Source organism: Belonocnema kinseyi, chromosome 1, assembly GCF_010883055.1.
Source record: "Belonocnema kinseyi isolate 2016_QV_RU_SX_M_011 chromosome 1, B_treatae_v1, whole genome shotgun sequence".
NCBI classification, from domain to species: domain Eukaryota; kingdom Metazoa; phylum Arthropoda; class Insecta; order Hymenoptera; family Cynipidae; genus Belonocnema; species Belonocnema kinseyi.
The window spans coordinates 76,858,786-76,870,293 of record NC_046657.1 but is presented as its reverse complement, the minus strand read 5'-3'; the positions used below and the strand labels follow the sequence as shown (position 1 = coordinate 76,870,293).

The 11,508-nt window shown below is 31.9% G+C and overlaps 1 long non-coding RNA gene across 1 annotated transcript in view; it reads left to right on the top strand.

Moving 5' to 3' along the window:
- LOC117174643 overlaps positions 1 to 11,217 on the top strand; it is a 27,282-nt gene extending 16,065 nt beyond the window's left edge. The window contains exon 2 of the long non-coding RNA XR_004467330.1: positions 10,741 to 11,217. This is a non-coding gene — a long non-coding RNA (uncharacterized LOC117174643). The remainder of the gene's footprint in view (positions 1 to 10,740) is intronic.
- The last annotated feature ends 291 nt before the right edge of the window (positions 11,218 to 11,508 follow it).

Below are 11,508 nucleotides of genomic sequence, written 5' to 3'. Positions count from 1 at the left end.
TTAAGGTATTTTAAATTTTCAAGGAATTTTCAAGAGAATTAAAAATATTTTAAAGGAATTGATATGTTTTAGGATATTTGAATAAATTTAAAGAATTTTTAAATGATTTTAATAATTTAGTATAAGATTTTACAGGATATGAAATATTTCATGGTATTTTTAAAATTTTGAGATATTTTCAAGCGCTTTAAAAAATTTCAAGAGAGTTCAAAAGATTTGAAAAGATTCGTAAAGATTTTAGATAATTTGAGGAAGTTTTAAAAGATGCCAAGGAATTTTCAATTAATTATAGTAATTAAATATTTAATATGCTTTAGGATATTTTAATAGATTTCAAGGAATTTAAAAATGACTTTAATAATTTAGTATGAGATTTTAAAGTATTTGATATATTTTAGGATACTTTAATAGATTTCAAGGAATTCTTAGATTTTAATCATTTACTACGAGATTTTAAAAGATTAAAGTATTTAAGCTTTTTTAGGATATTTTGAAATATTCCAAGCAGTTTTCAGTAATTTCAACAATTTAAGCGAGCACTAATTTTTTTAGTTGAAATTTTAACTGTTTCTATTGAGAGTTAGTCAACTATTAATGAAAACTAATGTTATATTTGATAATTATAATATTAACATTAATAATATGTATAATAGTATGTGTAATAGTTTAAGTTCTAAAATAACAAAAAGTAAATAATAAGCATCATGGTGAGAAAGATTAAAAAATAATTTTTTCTACCTTTTCCATGAAATGGCATACTATATTGATTAATAATTGTTTAAACATTTACAGAAAAAGTAGTTTTCCACAAAAAATATTTCTCTTAACATTTATTAACTGTGACATTAATTTCAAAAAGTAGTTAATTTGTAAGATGAAGATTGGCAAAAAAAGTTTGAAAAAATAAATATTAGTAAAATAATTGCAAAATATCTTTCACAGGAAATATAACTCAATCAGGAAAAATCCAAAGTCGAATTTTACAGGTATAAATTTAGACCACCCTAGTGCCATTTATTGATGAAATTTTCTGATTTTAAAGAACGAGAAATTAGAGTTTGATTTTCTTGATGAAAAACCAGAAACAGAGGGAAAATGATCAGGTCAATAAATTCAAGGCTATAAAAAAAGCTGTCAAATAATACGCTGTGACCATAATTAAATACAAAATTCTAGTAGAAATGTGTACTATAAGAGTAAGATAAGGAGAAAAGTTCCATAAACATTTCACAATAGAATGTAGTGATATCACTGATATTCGCCAAATAATATTAATGAATAAAACATTATTGTCATTACTTGATTATACTATTTAAACTATCCATCTCCCTAAAGCAAAAAATCTTTAATGAAAGTTAGATAAATCAAAAAATTTTGATTGTTATAATTTTTTCAAAATTCAAAACTTGGCGGGCCTGTCTTCATATTGGAAAATACATTACAAGACATGCATATATCAATATTCAAATTAAATAACTTAATATAAATACAATTTAAGAAACAGGTGCAGATTTTTATAATTGTTAATATGAGCGCTGGAAAGGGTTCTTATTACATTTAAAAAATTGCGCAAATGATGTAGCTTATGTTTATTCACATTAAAATAAAAATTAATACTAATGAAGTGTCAGATGTAACCACAAGAAGCAATATCTATGAGAGCGTGACCTGTAAAGTTATACTGCTCGTAAATATGAAAGATGCTGTGTATTATATTACTGAATTTAATGTTCGATTAATTGGCAGTAAGAAAATTGTTCAGGAAGGTTTAAAGAAGTTTTCTGCAAACCTCAGACTTAATTGAAATAGTAGTTAACAAATGGTTAATGTTCCAATTTTCCGCCGCGATTATCTTCTGCGTACACTGTTAAAAATTTCTTTTGCAAACTTCCACTACATGTATTGGAATTTTATTTCTGAAACGTAAGGTAACGCTGCAATACATAATGGTGTAGTTTTCTAATTCAGGCATTGGTATCGTACTTCACATGTACAGGAATTTTACAATACAAGTCCAGTAGCCAGTAACACTTCTGTATCATCCTTGCGGCTGGATATCTCGACACCTGTTGAATCGAAAAATTCGGAACAAATGTAAATGATTTTTCAGGAAACTTGTTCCAGTCAAAGAAAAACATTTTCTGACGAAGCCAAAACGTTTGTTAATATATAATATATAACGCGCGTACTAATTAAATTCAATAAATTCATGGAATTTAAGGAGTTTAAATTTATGGAATTATGAAATTTAGTAAATTTACGGCAACTATGAATGTCACCGAATTCCTGGAAATCGCGGAATAGATGGAATTCAAAGAATTTATGTAATTCACGAAATTCATGGAATTGACGGAACTTATAGAATTCGGAGAATACATGGAATTCACGCAATTCAATAAACTGCCAAAATCAATTAAATTCACGGAATTTATAAATTAAAGGAATTCCGTGAATTCCATTAATCTTTCGAATTCACGGAATTCACGTAAATAGAGCAATCTGGGGAATCCGAAGAATTCACGAAATTTATAGAATAAACGGAATTCAAGGAATAAATGAAATTCAAGATATTCACGGAATTCATTAAATTTAAGATATTCACGGCATTCATGATTTTTACGGAATTCCTGGAATCCACAGAATTGATAGAATTCACGGAATTAATTAAATTCAGGAAATTCACGAAATTTACAGAATTGATTGAGTCTACGGAATTCATGGAATTTGCAGAAATCATGGTATACACGGAATTCATGAAATTCGTGGAAATCATAACATATACAGAATTCATGGAATTCACAGAAATCAGGGAATTATGTAATTCATGGAGTTCACGGAAGTTGTAGAATTAATGGAATTTCGTAATTCCTTGAATTTTGTGAATTATTCAAAATGCTTGTGTTCCTTAAGATTATTGTATTCCTTGAATTCCATACATTTCGTATATTCCTTGAATGCCATTAATTTTGCGAATTCAGCTAATTTCGTGAATTGCGTGAATTCCACTAATTCCATCAATTCTTTGAATTACAACAATTTCTTAAAGCCAATTAATTTCGTGAATTCTGTGAATTTAGTGAAGTCCTTGAATTTCGTGATTGTTATGAATTTAATGAATTTTTGAAATTATTTGAATTCGATTAATTTGTTTAAATCAAACAATTATTTGAAATGCCTAAATTCCATTAATTCCGTGAATACCTTAAATAAGATTTTCGCCTAATCAAGAATCTAATACAAATATTGGACTGCTGGACGGGGACTTCACGATTTAAAACACTTACAATACATGTATCGCAATATGGTCATTGGAATGCCATGTTTGCAATTTCACCATACAGGTGTATTGTAGAAGTATTGTAGAAGTGTTGTAGAATTCCAAACATTTTTAAAAGTGTAGGCTACGTCCCGCCCAGAAAGCCGTGTTGTCCCAGAGCTAAGTGAACTCTGCCTTATAGTACTTCAGGGATTTTTAATTCCAAAATAATGTATCCTCTATCTCAAGTTTTTGCCAACATAACTGCACAAACTTTTTGATTTTTATTGACACAAAAAATATAAATGCAGTGAAATTTTTTATTTCAAAAGAATTGAAGATAATTTTTAAAATAAATATACATAGAGGACTTAAATTACGTTCAACCCTAAAGGGCTTGCACCTCTCGTTTTTTTCCTGAAATCATTACAAATTTGATCTGATGTTGTTCAGGAGATACAGCTATCAGAAATTATATTTTTCTAAAAGATTTTACAAAAAAAAAAAAATAGTTGCAGTTTTTGGGCAATAGCATATTCCCTACGCACTGTAGAAGACTGTAAATGCATACTTAATTTCAAGAAAATTAAAAATACATTACAATATTATATTTTGCATAATTCTCAAGTTAGATGAAGTTGAAAAATAAACAATTTTATGAAAATTCGCTTAAACGTCATTTTTTTAATAGCAAATTTTTACTGCACTTCGTGTTAAAAATAACGAAGTTCGTTCGTAATTTATCTGCTTTAATTATTGTGAATTGCATTTCAGAGAACTTTCATAAAAGTTTGTATTTTTCAACACTCTATAACTTCGGACGTATGCAAAATATAATATTGCAATGGGTTCTTTATTTTCTTGAAATTGAGTCTCCTGCAACTCATATTAAGGCTTTTTTGTCTACAGTGAACGTTGATTATGTTATTTCACGAAAACTAAAACAGAAAATTTTTTCTGTGAACTCTTTTAGAAAATTATCATTTCTTATGGCTGTATATCCTAAATAACTTCAGATAAAATCTTCTTTTTATTTTTTCGGGAAAATTAATTAACCTGAATTTTTGAATCAACAAATTAAGAGTAGTATGTTCGGAAGTGGAGAAATATTCATAACACTAATCAAAACTGTAATTTTTCAGACTTTTTTAAAAATTGTAATGGTACTCGGAATTCTAAATATTTTTAATGCTTAGATACTTTATTTTGTATGCCAATCTACAGAATTAATTGTGAAGAAGTACCATATTGGAGTTATTTTTACAAAAATATATACAATAACCTGAAAATAAAAATAAAAAATAGGTTTATTCAACAGTCCCTCCAGCGCTTTTTCTATTTGGTCTCAAAATAATCGTAAGGCATGACTCTAATGATTTCACAAGAGAAACAAGAGTACAAGCCCTTTCAGGTTGAACTTATTCTAAGCCCACCGTGTATACTATTGTTAATGCATACAATTTCTTTGATATCTGAAAATCAAGACTTTTTATTTGATTTTTGATTTTTTTTAGAAATTCTGTACGTTAACATAATTATTGGAAGTTCAATAGGATCTCGAATTCGATTTTGAATCTAATTTTAATTCATAAATTTTAACTTCTACTATTTCTTTAAAATTATAAAAATGAACTTTTCTTGAAAAAGTTTATTCAAGTTTAGCAGTAAATTGTCCTAAAATTATTTTTCAAGTGAAGGTTACAAATTTCGTATTTTATGTGTTAAATAAAATAATTAATGTTTATCAATCGCAATATGTGCTGAATACAGAATTTTCATTCTAATTTGAATATTTTATTTATCTTCTTGAGTTTATTTATTATATATCTTCATTTTAATAGGTACCAACAATTTAACACTAGTGATTCTAAATGATCACTACTTATTTCCTGCTACTTGGAAAAGATGCTAATTTTTTGTATTTTTAGTAACAATTATATTTCTATAACTGACCCTTTCAACGATTGCTTAACATTTGCTCAACTCCCGGAACGATGGAAGTTGTTTGTGCATGAATTATACAACGCCTAGGCAAAAAATTATCAATTTTTTTTTCAAACAAACATTTCAACATTTACTGACATCATCGGTCGTAGAACATGACAAACAGTTTTTTGTAAATAATTGAGAAACTAAGTAAGCTACAGCCTTTTTTATGGTATTTGTGGGAAAACCACTTGTTACAGAAATGTCTAAAATTTAATCAGCAGAATAAGGAGACCGTGATATGTCGAACTATGACGATAAAATTAAATAGTCGCTTTGAAACCGAAATAGTTCAAATAAAAATCAGTAGTTTTTGCACGTTCAGCCTATACCTTACACAGAAAAAATCACAAGCAAATAAACTCCCGTAAATACTAAATGGTATCACACAATTGCATGAAAAACTATTTCAAAGTAAAAAACAATATCATGAACACGATAAGCGAACAACAGATAAGACGGCCGAGACAACCTTCCAACAAATATCTTAAAAGAGAAGGATTTGGAATTTAATCTACAATATGGATAAGTATTTAAAAAATGTAAAATTCACAAGTTTTAAGGTACATCGCCAATCCAGCAAAATAATTCTATACGTCCTTTTTGCATCCGGAGTATAATTTAGAGACGATAAGGAAAATGGATAATTGAGAAAATTAGCTGTGCTCTAATGAGTCAATATGTTTAAAAAATGTGTAAACAGAGTAGAATTTATCATCTGCCTATGCCATATCGGACTCAGTTTACTAACAGTCAATGAATGATTCAAGTTTTGGGTAAGGAGATTCATAAAAGAATCTTGGTGTGTTAGTTTTAATGTTAGCTGTGTGTGTCATCGAGTGTGTGAGATGCGGGAAGTTTTAGACCAGGAAGACAAATTTTTGTTTTTGTGTTTTTATAAAAGAAGTTCATGAAAATGCAAAAGTGTAAATCAGAGCATGGTAATGAAAGACTTGGGGCTAGGCCTCACAGAATAAAGTAATTATAAAATTAGTTGCAAGAAATTTTTTAGACAGATAAAGTTTTATTCAGACAACTTCGCGTTTTTCAAAACACATGTGTTCTCATGGACAAAAGAAAGTTTAACCAAGATTTTAAAAGTTTATCCTGTAAATTTCATTTTTCTTGCAGCGAATATTTAATCGGAAATTCATGTAAAGTTTATCTTCTGTTTCTTCTGTGCTTGCATGTAGGAGAAGAAGGTATATGAATAAAGTCGAGAAAGATGATTAGCTCTTCTGAGTTATTGATAACACAGGCCGACACATTTTGAAGCCAGAGACCAGACCTAATATTTCCGAAGGATTTTGATGCGCGGAATCCGAATCCGAGCTCAAAATTGCTTCTTTGCATCAGGGTTTCAAGATATCCTAACCTAAATGTGCAAAAAACGCGGTTTTTCAGCTGTTTTTGAGGTTATGTAACCGAATTTGAAATTTTTCATTTTAGCGTTTTAACTCATTAACGCTGAGGTATTCAGATTTATACAACGCATTCTTTATTACTGACGATACGATATTTCAATTTAGGGCTTTAAAAAAGAACAAGGGATCCCGCACAAAATACCAACAAAAAAGCGTGCAGTCGTTTGGAAACAAACTTCACACATTGATAAAACAAAAGGAGACGGACTGCGCGGAATGCTACTGCGCACTCTGTGTGCATTTTAATGTTCACATTCGCTGTATGTGCGCGTCGCTCTACGGCGCAAGGAGTCTTCGATCCCTAGCTGGCTCACTGAGCTGGCGACGCTTTTATGACGTGTTATGCGTGGGTGATGAAATTCGTTTTTTGCTAAAAATCTTTCCGTGTTAGAGATCACGTTTGAGTGGCGGGCTAACGGTTAGATGCGTAGGTAATAAAATTCTTTTTGAATTTGAAATCTGTCTAACGGTTACATTCCGTGTTGATCGTGATTTTTGTATACAGTGAGTTTTAGAATTTCCACGTCACTGTTCATTAAAAGAACAAAATGAGTTCAAGAATTTCTTGCGCTAAGAAAGTTAAAACATTTTGTCATGCTTGTGGAAAGTATGAAACGGATAAATACCGTCGAACAATTAATGATTCGATAAAAACGCTACACTTTAACTGTTATGGGGCTTCAATGAAAAGTTTGGACAAACCGTGGGTACCAACCTCAACTTGTCATGCTTGTAGATTAAATTTGTCACATTGGGAAGATGAAAGTACCAAGACCAAGATCAAGATCATGATACTGATTGATACCTTTACTTATGCAAAACAGGAGGTTTTTCTAAAAAGTATTGGAGAAGTATTGGAGAAGATCGTTTACCCTGATATAAAAAGTGTGACACCAGCCAAGATTGGTATTAGAAATCATTGTGAAAACAAAAGTGACCGATCAACTCACGAATCAATGGATACCGACGATCCTAATGCAACTGAAGATTCTTCTTGGGAAGAATCAGATGATGAAAGTCCTATATTTTTTGGCCCAGACGGATTAAAGGATTTTATACGTGACCTTGATCTTCCAAAAGATAAAGCTGAGCTTTGCGCTTCAAGGCTCAAAGAGAGGAAACTATTGTTACCTGGCACAAAATAACTGTTTTGCAGAAATAGAGAAGAAAAGGTTATTAAGTACTTTTCAATGGACAGTGGTATTGTGTATTTTAATATATATCGAAGGACTCATTAATTTATATAAAATTAACTCATATACGCCAGAGAATTGGCGTCTTTTCATATATTCGTCTACAGAAAGTCTGAAAGTAGTACTATTACATAATGGAAATAAGTACGCTACAATTGCAGTAGGTCACTCAACTACACTGAAAGAATCTTATGATACTTTCTAATTACTCCTGATAAATGGCCAGACAGTTTAGAGTGGACAGTTAGTCAGTATAATGTTGTTTATGAAAGTCTTGTTGACAGAAAGAACGTATTATTGTCACTACTTCATATAAAACTAGGGCCAATGAAGCAATTTGTTAAAGCCCTAAACACCGAAGGAGAATTTTTCAATTATATCAGATCTACATTTCTGCATTTAAGTGTTACCAAAGTCAAGGAAGGTATTTTTGTTGGGCCTGATATAAGAAAACTTATCAAAGATGATGACCTTATCGAAACCATGACATCTATTGAAAAGGATGCATGGTTGAGTTTCAAAGAGGTTGTACAGAAATTTGTAGGGAACAATCGAGATCCAAAGTTTAGAAGTATTGTATCTAGTATGTTAAAGAATTTTAAAAGATTAAGTTGTTTAATGAGTATGCAATTACATTTTCTCAAATTTCATTTGGATTATTTTCCAGAAAATGATGGAGTATTCAGCAAAGAAATGGGCGAACGCTTTCATCAGGACTTTCTCCAAAAAGAGCAACATTATCAAGGTCGATGCAATGTAAGAATGATGGCCGACTATTGCTGGTCTTTGCAAAGAAATGATAATGACCCTACTAGTCATAAACGAAAGTCTCTTCAACGACCGTTTTACATGAAGCGCGAACGTTTCCATAAGAAAACAAGCAATTAGTTTCACCTTTATTGGACATACAGTCGTAAGTCTTGAGTTAACTGTCTGGGAAATCGCAAGTTTTGCCTTGACTGGCTGGACGATTTGAAGTATTGCCTTGACTGACTGGGCGTTTCAAAGTCTTTCCTTGACTGGCTGGCCGATACGAAGTCTTGACTTTATTGGCTGGGCAATTCAAAGTCTTTCCTTGATTGGCTGGGCAATCTAAAGTCTTTCCTTGATTGGCTGGGCATTCTAAAGTCCTGCCTTAATTGGCTGGAAAATATTAAGTACTTCCTTGCGTAGCTGGACAATCCAAAGTCTTGCCTTAACTGAATGGGTAATCGTAAGTCTTGCCTTGACTGGCTGGACGATTCAAAGTCTTGCCTTGATTGACTGGGTGATTCAAATTCTTGCCTTGATTGGCTGGGCGATCAATCTTTCCTTGATTGGCTGGGCAATCTAAAGTCTTGCCTTAATTGACTGAATAATATTAAGTACTTCCTTACGTAGCTGGACAATCCCAAGTCTTTCCTTTACTGAATGGACAATCGTGAGTCTTTCCTTGATTGGCTGGGCAAACTAAAGTCTTGTCTCAATTGACTGAAAAATATTAAGTACTTACTTGCTTAGCTGGACAATCCCAAGTCTTGCCTCAACTGGCTGGGCAATCGTAGGTCTTACCTTAATTGGATGGAAAATATTAAGTACTTTCTTGCTTAGCTGGACAATCCCAAGTCCAGCCTTAAGTGGCTGGAAAATATTGAGTCTTGCCTTAGTAATCTAGAAAATCCTAAGTAAATTTACAATATTAAATGAATCATAATAGTAAATTTTTTTTTTAAAGAACTAACTGTTTTCCATATTCGCTCTTCTAGGAGTTATAACGAAAAACTGTGCCAATCGAAAAGGAACCCCCGAAAACACCTCAGAGAACATTTTCAAGGGACAATGGCATACCATTTCGGCGTTAATACGCTAAATCAAAAAAATTTTATTTAAAGATTATCCCACTTGTAGTGTGGAATTCAATTATTTCACGGTATTTAAACGACTAAATTCTCTGCTCCCAGGGTTAGGTGGGTTAACCTGCCTATGATTTGGTAGGGGTGATTTCTGGGTTTAGGTGGATTAGCAGGTAGGTGGGTTAACGCACTTGTGGCATGGAACTTCATTATTCCAAGAAAAATATTCGACTAAACTTATTGTTCCCAGAGTCAGGTGGGTTAGCATGCTTGTGGCTTGTTAGGGGTGGTTTCTACCCCTAGGAAACGACTTCCGTAGGAATGAAAAGACACGGGTTCCATATTTTTTATTGTTTTATCAATGTGCAAAGTTTGGTTACAAACGACTCTACGCTTTTTCGTTGGTATTTTGTGCAGGATCCTTTGTTCTTTTTTAAAGCCCTAAATTGTGGCCGTTATATTGGACCTTCTAGTGGTTTTAACAAAAAACTGACACCGGCAAGGGGAAGATTAGTACTTCCAAATTCCATATTAGCTTTGTCCTAGACATTTTTCTTGTACAGTTACATAACCTCAAAAACAGTTAAAAAACGCGTTTTTTGCACTTTTATGTTAGGATGTCTTGAAATACTGACGTACAGGAGCAATTTTGAGTTCGGATTCGGATTCAGCGCATCAAAATCCTTCGCCAACGTTTGGTCTGCTTTCTGGCTTTTGACTTTTGTCAAATTTCGTCGGCCTGTGTAATAGAAGTGGGTTTAATAGTAGATATGTAAAGCTTAGCAGGATGGAAGTGTTAGTTTGGCTAAGAGACGATAAGAAGAATAGATGGCAGATAAGTATATAAGGGGTTAGGGCTTTCGTTTCCGCATGGAAAAATGAGGGTATATGAACTGACCTAATTTACGTTTCAAATCGTTGAGATGATATGAAATTGTAAAAGATTTTTCGGGCCCTCAAACCCTTAAAAGTGAGAGAGAGAAAGAGAGAGAGAATAATTAATACACATAATATAATAACTAATTTCCTACTTATACTTTCTGTTGCAGAAGAAGCTACAAGTTCACCGGAGAAGCAGCCGATCATTTCCTACCTTGTTAATCTTCGACATTACGAAGGTTATCGAGGTTTGGTTATGAACTTACCAGAACGCCATTTTCTAGTAGCAGTAGAGGGTCAATGGATCATTGGAGCAGTTTTAGAATATGCACTTTTGCATCCATTCCTGGCTCTCATAGATGGTCAATATAAAAGAGTTAAGGTTAACAAAAATACCCTAAAAAATGTAGCAATACCGAAGAGTTCTGTTTTGAATAGACGGTACCTCCAACAGTACTGGTACGAATCAAAAAACCTGTTTTATGCCGAGCCACTCCATATACACATTGGAATTCATCGGATTCTTCGCGATTCTGCTCGTTCTTCAAATTTGAGATTGCATTAAAAGGGAAACATTTTTGTCCAACCTAAATCATACCAATAAGTTCTTTGAATAAATAGAGGATTTTATGTTACTTTTATATTTTGTAACTCTGCACTTGTTTGTTATTCCGTATACCTCTATTGATACATTATGCACACGCTTTGATGTACACTGTGAGAAATTTCTGTTGTGATTTTACAATAAATGTAATGGACGTTTATTACCATAACTTGAAGTGATTTCACAATACATGAAATTGTACCTTCTCCATACAGTATTGTAAAATTACAACAAATGTATTTTAATTGCACAGCATCTAAAAAAATATTCATTGCAATACATGTATGTTAAAATAACATTACATCTTTTTTAATATAATATTCAATGTATTGTG